This window comes from Cherax quadricarinatus, unplaced genomic scaffold, assembly GCF_038502225.1.
Source record: "Cherax quadricarinatus isolate ZL_2023a unplaced genomic scaffold, ASM3850222v1 Contig2836, whole genome shotgun sequence".
Taxonomy (NCBI): domain Eukaryota; kingdom Metazoa; phylum Arthropoda; class Malacostraca; order Decapoda; family Parastacidae; genus Cherax; species Cherax quadricarinatus.
Window position 1 is genome coordinate 37,501 of NW_027197862.1, and position 10,620 is coordinate 48,120.

The 10,620-nt window shown below is 51.1% G+C and overlaps 1 long non-coding RNA gene across 1 annotated transcript in view; it reads left to right on the top strand.

Annotated features, from left to right (window-relative positions):
* LOC128687227 (uncharacterized) overlaps nucleotides 1-9,541 on the top strand; it is a 16,412-nt gene extending 6,871 nt beyond the window's left edge. The window contains exon 3 of the long non-coding RNA XR_008406779.1: nucleotides 9,461-9,541. This is a non-coding gene — a long non-coding RNA (uncharacterized lncRNA). The remainder of the gene's footprint in view (nucleotides 1-9,460) is intronic.
* Nucleotides 9,542-10,620: the final 1,079 nt, after the last annotated feature.

A 10,620-nucleotide genomic window follows, 5' to 3' on the forward strand; every position in this document is an offset into this window, starting at 1 on the left:
CCTGTTTGCAGATGATGTGAAGTTAATGAGGAGAATTAAATCTGATGAGGACCAGGCAGGACTTCAAAGAGACCTGGACAGACTGGACACCTGGTCCAGCAAATGGCTTCTCGAATTTAATCCTGCCAAATGCAAAGTCATGAAGATAGGGGAAGGGCACAGAAGACCACAGACAGAGTATAGGCTAGGTGGCCAAAGACTGCAAACCTCACTCAAGGAGAAAGATCTTGGGGTGAGTATAACACCGAGCATGTCTCCGGAAGCACACATCAATCAGATAACTGCTGCAGCATATGGGCGCCTGGCAAACCTGAGAACAGCATTCCGATACCTTAGTAAGGAATCATTCAAGACACTGTACACCGTGTATGTCAGGCCCATACTGGAGTATGCAGCACCTGTTTGGAACCCGCACTTGATAAAGCACGTCAAGAAACTAGAGAAAGTACAGAGGTTTGCGACAAGGTTAGTTCCAGAGCTAAGGGGAATGTCCTATGAAGAAAGATTAAGGGAAATCGGCCTGACGACACTGGAGGACAGGAGGGTCAGGGGAGACATGATAACGACATATAAAATACTGCGTGGAATAGACAAGGTGGACAAAGACAGGATGTTCCAGGGAGAGGACACAGAAACAAGAGGCCACAATTGGAAGTTGAAGACACAAATGAGTCAGAGAGATAGTAGGAAGTATTTCTTCAGTCATAGAGTTGTAAGGCAGTGGAATAGCCTAGAAAATGACGTAGTGGAGGCAGGAACCATACACAGTTTTAAGACGAGGTTTGATAAAGCTCATGGAGCGGGGAGAGAGAGGGCCTAGTAGCAACCGGTGAAGAGGCGGGGCCAGGAGCTAGGACTCGACCCCTGCAACCACAAATAGGTGAGTACAAATAGGTGAGTACACACACACACACACACACGCAAACCTCAGAACAGCATTCCGACATCTTAATAAGGAATCGTTCAGGACCCTGTACACCGTATACGTTAGGCCCATATTGGAGTATGCGGCACCAGTTTGGAACCCACACATAGCCAAGCACGTAAAGAAACTAGAGAAAGTGCAAAGGTTTGCAACAAGACTAGTCCCAGAGCTAAGAGGTATGTCCTACGAGGAGAGGTTAAGGGAAATCAACCTGACGACACTGGAGGACAGGAGAGATAGGGGGGACATGATAACGACATACAAAATACTGAGAGGAATTGACAAGGTGGACAAAGACAGGATGTTCCAGAGATTGGACACAGTAACAAGGGGACACAGTTGGAAGCTGAAGACACAGATGAATCACAGGGATGTTAGGAAGTATTTCTTCAGCCACAGAGTAGTCAGTAAGTGGAATAGTTTGGGAAGCGATGTAGTGGAGGCAGGATCCATACATAGCTTTAAGCAGAGGTATGATAAAGCTCACGGCTCAGGGAGAGTGACCTAGTAGCGATCAGTGAAGAGGCGGGGCCAGGAGCTCGGACTCGACCCTCGCAACCTCAACTAGGTGACTAGGTGAGTACACACACACACACACACACACACACACACACACACACACACACACACACACACACACACACACACACACACACACACACACACACACACACACAAACACACAAGGTCATGGAGAAGATCATCAGGAGGAGAGTGGTGGGGCACCTGGAAAGAAACAAGTGTATAATTGACAACCAGCACGGTTTCAGGGAAGAAAAAATTCTGTGTCACAAACCTATTGGAGTTTCATGACAAGGTGACAGAAGTAAGACAAGAGAGATAGGGGTGGATCGAATGCATATTTTTGGACTGCAAGAAGGCCTTCGACACAGTTCCTCACAAGAGGTTACTGCAAAAGCTAGAGGACCAGGCACACATAACAGGAAAGGCACTGCAATGGATCAGAGAATATCTGACAGGGAGGCAACAACGAGTCATGGTACGCGACGAGGTGTCAGAGTGGGCGCCTGTGACAAGCGGGGTTCCACAGGGGTCAGTCCTAGGACCTGTGCTGTTCTTGGTATATGTGAACGACATAACGGAAGGGATAGACTCAGAAGTGTCCTTGTTTGCAGATGATGTGAAGTTAATAAGAAGAATCAAATCGGACGAGGATCAGGCAGGACTACAAAGAGACCTGGACAGGCTACAAGCCTGGTCCAGCAACTGGCTCCTTGAATTTAACCCTGCCAAATGCAAAGTCATAAAGATTGGGGAAGGGCAAAGAAGACTGCAGACACAATATAGTTTAGATGGCCAAAGACTGCAAACCTCACTCAAGGAAAAAGATCTGGGGGTGAGTATAACACCGAGCATATCTCCTGAGGCGCACATCAATCAGATAACTGCTGCAGCATACGGGCGCCTGGCAAACCTACGGATAGCGTTCCGATACCTCAGTAAGGATTCGTTTAAGACTCTGTATACCATGTACGTCAGGCCCATACTGTAGTATGCAGCACCAGTTTGGAATCCACACCTAGTCAAGCACGTCAAGAAATTAGAGAAAGTGCAAAGGTTTGCAACAAGACTAGTCCCAGAGCTACGGGGATTGTCCTATGAAGAAAGGTTGAGGGAAATCGGTCTGACGACACTGGAGGAGAGGAGGGTCAGGGGAGACATGATAACGACATATAAAATACTGCGCGGACTAGACGAGGTGGACAAAGACGGGATGTTCCAGAGAAGGGACACAGACACAAGAGGTCACAATTGGAAGTTGAAGACTCAGATGAATCAAAGGGATGTTAGGAAGTATTTCTTCAGTCATAGAGTAGTCAGGCCATGGAATAGCCTAGAAAGTGATGTAGTGGAGGCAGGAACCATACATAGTTTTAAGGCGAGGTATGATAGAGCTCATGGGGCAGGGAGAGAGAGAACCTAGTAGCAATCAGCGAAGAGGCGGGGCCAGGAGCTGTGCCTCGACCCCTGCAACCACAAAAAGGTGACTACAAATAGGTGAGTACACACATACAACAGGCCTAGTGTCTAATCGACATGTGCCTTGGACAAATTGGTAACTAACATTACCCATATAATACCTATAGTGTGGAGATTATTATTTTTCCAACCTGGGGACACAGATGTTCCTTGAGGCAGGTGTTTCCTGGGGCAGATATTCCCCGGGGCAGATGTTCCCTGGGGCAGATTGTTCCCTTGGGCAGATGTTCCCTGGGGCAGATGTTTCCTGGGGCAGATATTCCCTGGGGCAGATGTTCTCTGGGGCAAATGTTCCCAGGGGCAGATGTTCCCTAAGGCAAATGTTCACTGGGGCAGACGTTCCCTGGGGCAAATGTTCCATGGGGCAGATGTTCCCTAGAACAGATGTTCCCTGGGGCACAAGTTCTTTGGGGCAGATGTTCCCTTGGGCAGATATTCCCAGGGGCAAATGTTCCCTTGGGCATATGTTCCCTGGGACAAATGTTCCTTGGGGCAGATGTTCCCTGGGGCAGATGTTCCTTGGGCAGATGTTCCCTTGGGCAGATGTTCCCTGCGGCAGATGTTCCCTTGGGTAGATTCTCCCTGGGGCTGATGTTCCCTGGGGCAGATGTTCCCTGGGGCAGATGTTCCCTGGGGCAGATGTTCCCTGGGGCAGATGCTCCCTGGGGCAGATGTTCCCTGGTGCAGATGATCCCTGGGGCAGATGTTCCCTGGGGCAGATGTTCCCTGCGGCAGATGTTCCCTGGGGCAGATGTTCCCTGGGCCAGATGTTCCCTGGGGCAGATGTTCCCAGGGGCAAATGTTCCGTTGAGCAGATGTTCCATGGGACAGATGTTCCTGGGGCAGTTGTTCCCTGGAGCAGATATTCCCTGGGGCAGATGTTGGCTGGGGCAGATGTTCCCTGGGGCAGAAGTTCCCTTTGGCAGATGTTCCCTGGGGCAGATGCTCAATGGGGCAGATGTTCCCTGGGGCAGATGTTCTCTGGGGCAAATGTTCCCTGGGGCAGATGATCCCTGCGGCAGATGTTCCCTGCGGCAGATGTTCCCTGGGGTAGATGCTCCCTGAGGCTGATGTTCCCTGGGGCAGATGTTCCCTGGGGCAGATGTTCCCTGGGCCAGATGTTCCCTGGGGCAGATGTTCCCAGGGGCAAATGTTCCGTTGAGCAGATGTTCCATGGGACAGATGTTCCCTGGGGCAGTTGTTCCCTGGAGCAGATATTCCCTGGGGCAGATGTTGGCTGGGGCAGATGTTCCCTGGGGCAGAAGTTCCCTGGGGCAGATGTTCCCTGGGGCAGATGCTCAATGGGGCAGATGTTCCCTGGGGCAGATATTCCCTGGGGTAAATGTTCCCTGGGGCAGACGTTCCCTGGGGCAGATGTTCCCTGGGGCAGATGTTCCCTGGGGCAGATGTTCCCTGGGGCAGATGCTCCCTTGGGCAGATGTTCCCTATGACTGATGTTCCCTGGGGCAGATGTTCCATGGGGCAGATATTCCCTGGGGCAGATGTTCCCTGGGGCAGATGTTCCCTGGGGCAGATGTTCCCTTGGGTAGATGTTCCTTGTTGCAGATGTTCCCTGGGGCATATGTTCCCTGGGGCAGATGTTCCCTGGGGAAGATGTTCCCTGGGGCAGTTACTCCTTGGGGCAGATGTTCCCTGGGGCAAATGTTCCCTGGGGCAGATGTTTACTGGGGCAGATGTTCCCTTGGCAGATGTTCCTTGTTGCAGATGTTCCCTGGGGCAGATGTTCCCTGGTGCAGATGTTCCCTGCGTCAAATGTTCCCTGGGGCAGATGTTCCATGGGGCAGATGTTCCCTGGTGCAGATATTCCCTGCGTCAAATGTTCCCTGGGGCAGATGTTCCCTGGGGCAGGTGTTCCCTGTGGCAGATGTTCACAGATGTTCCATGGGGCAGATGCTCCCTGGGGCAGATGTTCCCTTTCGCAGATGCTCGCTGGGGCAGATGTTCCCTGGGGCAGATGTTCCCTGGGGCAGATGCTCCCTGGGGCAGATGCTCCCTGGGGCAGATGTTCCCTGGGGCAGATGTTCACTTGGGCAAATGTTCCCTGGGGCAGATGTTCTATGGGGCAGATGTTCCATTGGACAGATGTTCCTTGTTGCAGATGTTCCCTGGGGCAGATGTTCCCTGGTGCAGATGTTCCCTGGGGAAGATGTTCCCTGGGGCAGATGTTCCCTGGGGCAGATGTTCCCTGGGGCAGATGTTCACTGGGGCAGATGTTCCCTTGGGATATGTTCCTTGTTTCAGATGTTCCCTGGGGCAGATGTTCCCTGGTGCAGATGTTCCCTGGTGCAGATGTTCCCTGGGGAACATGTTCCCTGCGGCAGATGTTCCCTGGGGCAGATGCTCCATTGTTCAGATGTTCCCTGGGGCAGATGTTCCCTGGGGCAGATGATTCCTGGGGCAGATTTTCCTTGGGGCAGATGCTCCCTGGGGGAAATGTTCTCTAGGGCAGATGTTCCCTGGGGAAAATGTTCCCTGGGGCAAACGTTCCCTGGGGCAGATGTTCCCTGGGCCAAATGTTCCCTTGGGCAAATTTTCCCTGGGGCAAATGTTCCCTGGGGCAAACGTTCCCTGGGGCAGATGTTCCCTGGGGCAAATGTTCCCTGGGGCAGATGATTCCTGGGGCAAATGTTCCCTGGGGCATATGTTACCTGGAGCAGATGTTCCCTGGGGCAGATGTTCTTTGGGGCAGATGATCCCTTGGGCAGATATTCCATGGGGCAAATGTTCCCTGGGGCAGATATTCCCTGGGGCAGATGCTCCCTGGGGCAGATGTTCCCTGGGGCAGATGTTCCCTGGGGCACACGTTCCCTGTGCCAAATGTTCCCTGGGGCAGATGTTCCCAGAGGCAAATGTTCCGATGAGCAGATGTTCCCTGGGACAGATGTTCCCTTGGGCAGTTGGTCCCTTTAGCAGATTTTCCCCTGGGGCAGATGTTCCCTACGGCAGATATTCCATGGGACAGAAGTTCCCTGGGGCAGATGCTCAATGGGGCAGATGCTCAATGGGGCAGATGTTCCCTGGGGCAGATGTTCCCTGAGGCAGATGTTCCCTGGGGCAGATGTTCCCTGTGGCAGATGTTCCCTGGGGCAGATGGTCCCAGGGGCAGATGTTCCCTGGGGCAGATGCTCCCTTGGGCATATGTTTCCTGGGGCAGACGTTCCCTGAAGCAGATGTTCCCTGGGGCAGATGTTCCCTGGACAGATGTTCCCTGGGGCAGTTGCTTCCTGGAGCAGATGTTCCCTTGGGCAAATGTTCCGAGGGGTAAATGTTCCCTGGGGCAGATGTTCCCTGGGGCAGATGTTCCCTGGGGCAGATGTTCCCTGGGGCAGATGCTCAATGGGGCAGATGCTCCCTTGGGCAGATGTTTCCTGGGGCAGATGTTCCCTGGGCAGATGTTCCCTGGGGCAGATGCTCCCCGGGGCAGATGTTCCCTGGGGCAGATGTTCCCTGGGGCAGATGTTCCCTGAGGCAGATGCTCCCTGGGGCAGATGCTCCCTGGGGCAGATGTTCCCTGTGGCAGATGCTCCCTGGGGCAGTTGCTCCCTGGGTCAGATACTCCCTTGGGCAGATGTTCCCTGGGGCAGATGTTCCCTGGGGGAAATATTCTCTGGGGCAAATGTTCCCTTGGGCAGATGTTCCCTTGGGCAGATGTTCCCTGGGGCAGATGTTCCCTTGGGCAGATGTTCCCTGGGGCAGATGTTCCCTGGGGCAGATGCTCCTTGGGGCAGATGTTCCCTGGGGCAGTTGTTCCCTGGGGCAGCAGTTCCCTGGGGCAGATGCTCAATGGGGCAGATGCTCCCTGGGTTAGATGTTCCCTGGGACAGATGTTCCCTGGGGCAGATGTTCCCTGGGGCAGATGCTCCCTGGGGCAGATGGTCCCTGGGCAGATGATCCCTGGGGCAGATGCTCCATAGGGCAGATGCTCCTTGTTGCAGATGTTCCCTGGGGCAGATGCTCCCTGGGTTAGATGTTCCCTGGGACAGATGTTCCCTGGGGCAGATATTCCCTGGGGCAGATGCACCCTGGGGCAGATGGTCCCTTGGGCAGAAGTTCCCTGGGGCAGATGTTCCCAGGGTCAGATGTTCCATTTGGCAGATGCTACTTGTTGCGGATGTTCCCTGGGGCAGATGTTCCCTGGTGCAGATGTTCCCTGGTGCAGATGTTCCCTGGGGAAGATGTTCCCTGGGGCAGATGTTCCCTGGGGCAGATATTCCTTGGGGCAGATGTTCCCTGGGGCAGATGTTCCCTGGGGCAGATTATCAGTGGGGCAGATGTTCCCTTGGGCATATGTTCCTTGTTACAGATGTTCCCTGGGGCAGATGTTCCCTGGTGCAGATGTTCTCTGGGGAAGATGTTCCCTGGGGCAAATGTTCCCTGTGGCAGATGTTCCCTGCGGCAGATGTTCCCTGCGGCAGATGTTCGCAGATGTTTCCTGTGGCAGATGCTCCCTGGGGCAGATGTTCCCTGTGGCAGATGTTCCCTGGGGAAGATGTTTCCTGGTGCAGATGTTCCCTGGGGAAGATGTTCCCTGGGGCAGATGCTCCCTGGGGCAGATGTTCCCTGTGGCAGATGTTCCCTAGGGCAAATGTTTCCTGGGGCAGATGTTCCCTGGTGCAGATGTTCCCTGGGGAAGATGTTCCCTGGGGCAGATGTTCCCTGGGGCAGATGTTCCCTGGGGCAAATATTCCCTGTGGCAGATGTTCCCTGCGGCAGATGTTCGCAGATGTTCCCTGTGGCAGATGCTCTCTGGGGCAGATGTTCCCTGTGGCAGATGTTCCCTGGGGAAGATGTTTCCTGGTGCAGATGTTCCCTGGGGAAGATGTTCCCTGGGGCAGATGCTCCCTGGGGCAGATGTTCCCTGTGGCAGATGTTCCCTAGGGCAAATGTTTCCTGGGGCAGATGTTCCCTGGTGCAGATGTTCCCTGGGGAAGATGCTCCCTGGGGCAGATGTTCCCTGGGGCAGATGTTCCCTGGGGCAAATGTTCCTTGTGGCAGATGTTCCCTGTGGCAGATGTTCGCAGATGTTCCCTGTGGCAGATGCTCTCTGGGGCAGATGTTCCCTGGCGCAGATGCTCGCTGGGGCAGATTTTCCCTGGGGCAGATGTTCCCGGGGTCAGATGTTCCATGGGGCAGATGCTCCCTGGGGCAGATGTTCCCTGTGGCAGATGTTTCTTGGGGCAAATGTTCCTTGGGGCAGATGTTCCCGATGGCAGATGTTCCTTGGGGCAGATGGTTCCTGGGGCAGATGTTCCCTGGGCAGATGTTCCCTTGGGCAGATGTTCCCTGGGCAGATGTTCCCTGGGCAGATGTTCCCTGTGCAGATGTTCTCTTGGGCAGATGTTCCCTGGGGCAGATGTTCCCTGGGGCAGATGTTCCCTGGGGCAGATGTTCCCTGCGGCAGATGTTCCCTTGGGCAGATGTTCCTTGTTGCAGATGTTCCCTGAGGCAGATATTCCCTGGGGCAGATGCTCCCTGTAAAACGGCTATGATCTCTCACCGGGAAGAGTTCATAGCTCAGCTTCACGTGTTCATTACTTCGCAAAATTGCAAACTGAACATAGATCAGATACGAATGTCTGTACAGCTTCATGAGACCATTCACTTCCTTACGAGTCTGTGTTCGGTGTGTTAGCCTGTGGGAGCTTTAGCTTTCCCGAACTTCGCTGTAAACTATATCGTGTTTCTTCGCATTTATTTTTGTTTTTGTATTATTTGTATAAATAAGCCTACGGAAATTAGTGATAAAAAAAAATTGGTAGGGAAAAATTCGTTAGGCACTCCCACAGATCGGCACTCGAGCAACCTTCTGGAACGAATGAAGTTCCAGTAGCGAGGTTCCAGTATAATTAGCCTCGAAGTTGATAATTTAGTTAGGAGCATTAGTTCCTCCAGGACACTTCTGAAACTGAAGTAAACAGTAAGCCTCTTCAGTCAAGACATCGTTTTCGGCCTCAGTGATGTCAACAGCATCACAGGCTACAGTTAAATGAGCCAGATAGGTGCTGTTCCGCCATCTTACAGTACTGCAATACCTACGTCAATGTTAGAAGATTACGACTGAGCATGTCGAGGTGGTCATAAGTGGACCATCGCCCACAACTACCTAATATTTCGCTCACGACCCATTTGTAGTATTATTTTTATTATTATTGTTTTCCAGCCATACCCAAAATCCCACATATTACTAGTTCTCACATGAAACATTAAACATTATTACTCACATAACTAATATAACATTGGTACCAACATAAAATATAAAACATTGATACCCACTTAGCACATGTATTATTAGCTCACTCATAACATTGTAACATTTTAACCACATAACATCTAACACTTGTACCCACATAATATGTATAGTATTATTAGCTTTTACATAAAATATTATCACACATTACACATGTAACAGTAGTTAACTCATAAATTGTGTAACATTAGTACTGACACAACACAGGTATCCACAGAGCATATAAGTACAACTTGGGTAGCTTGTGATAATTCTGTCTCCCACAGAAAGACTGAGGAGGGCGAGTCCCACTAAACCAATCTATGGCATCGCTGGTGGAGTAGACGCCTCGCATCCCAGCTCGGTAATATTGTCTTCCATTTTTTTAAGTTACCCTTGAATACAAACCTTCCTTTCTATATGGCTAACTTATTATGCTGGTTTAAATGTTACCCACTACTTAACTAATCTTGTTAATATATATATATATATATATATATATATATATATATATATATATATATATATATATATATATATATATGTATATATATATATTGATATATATATATATATTATTAACATACTGGCCGATTCCCACCAAGGCAGGGTGGCCCGAAAAAGAAAAACTTTCACCATCATTCACTCCATCACTGTCTTGCCAGAAGGGTGCTTTACACTACAGTTTTTATACTGCAACATTAACACCCCTCCTTCAGAGTGCAGGCACTGTACTTCCCATCTCCAGGACTCAAGTCCGGCCTGACGGTTTCCCTGAACCCCTTCATAAATGTTACTTTGCTCACACTCCAACAGCACGTCAAGTATTAAAAACCATTTGTGTCCATTCACTCCTATCAAACACGCTCACGCATGCCTGCTGGAAGTCCAAACCCCTCGCACACAAAACCTCCTTTACCCCCTCCTTCCAACCTTTCCTAGGCCGACCATTACCCCGACTTCCTTCCACTATAGACTGAAACACTCTTGAAGTCATTCTGTTTTGCTCCATTCTCTCTACATGTCTGAACCACCTCAACAACCCTTCCTCAGCCCTCTGGACAACAGTTTTGGTAATCCCGCACCTCCTAACTTCCAAACTTCGAATTCTCTGCATTATATTCACACCACACATTGCCCTCAGACATGACATCTCCACTGCCTCCAGCCTTCTCCTCACTGCAACATTCATCACCCATGCTTCACACCCATATAAGAGCGTTGGTAAAACTATACTCTCATACATTTCCCTCTTTGCCTCCAAGGACAAAGTTCTTTGTCTCCACAGACTCCTAAGTATACCGCTCACCCTTTTCCCCTCATCAATTCTATGATTCACCTCATCTTTCATAGACCCATCCGCTGACATGTCCACTCCCAAATATCTGAATACATTCACCTCCTCCATACTCTCTCCCTCCAATCTGATATCCAATCTTTCATCACC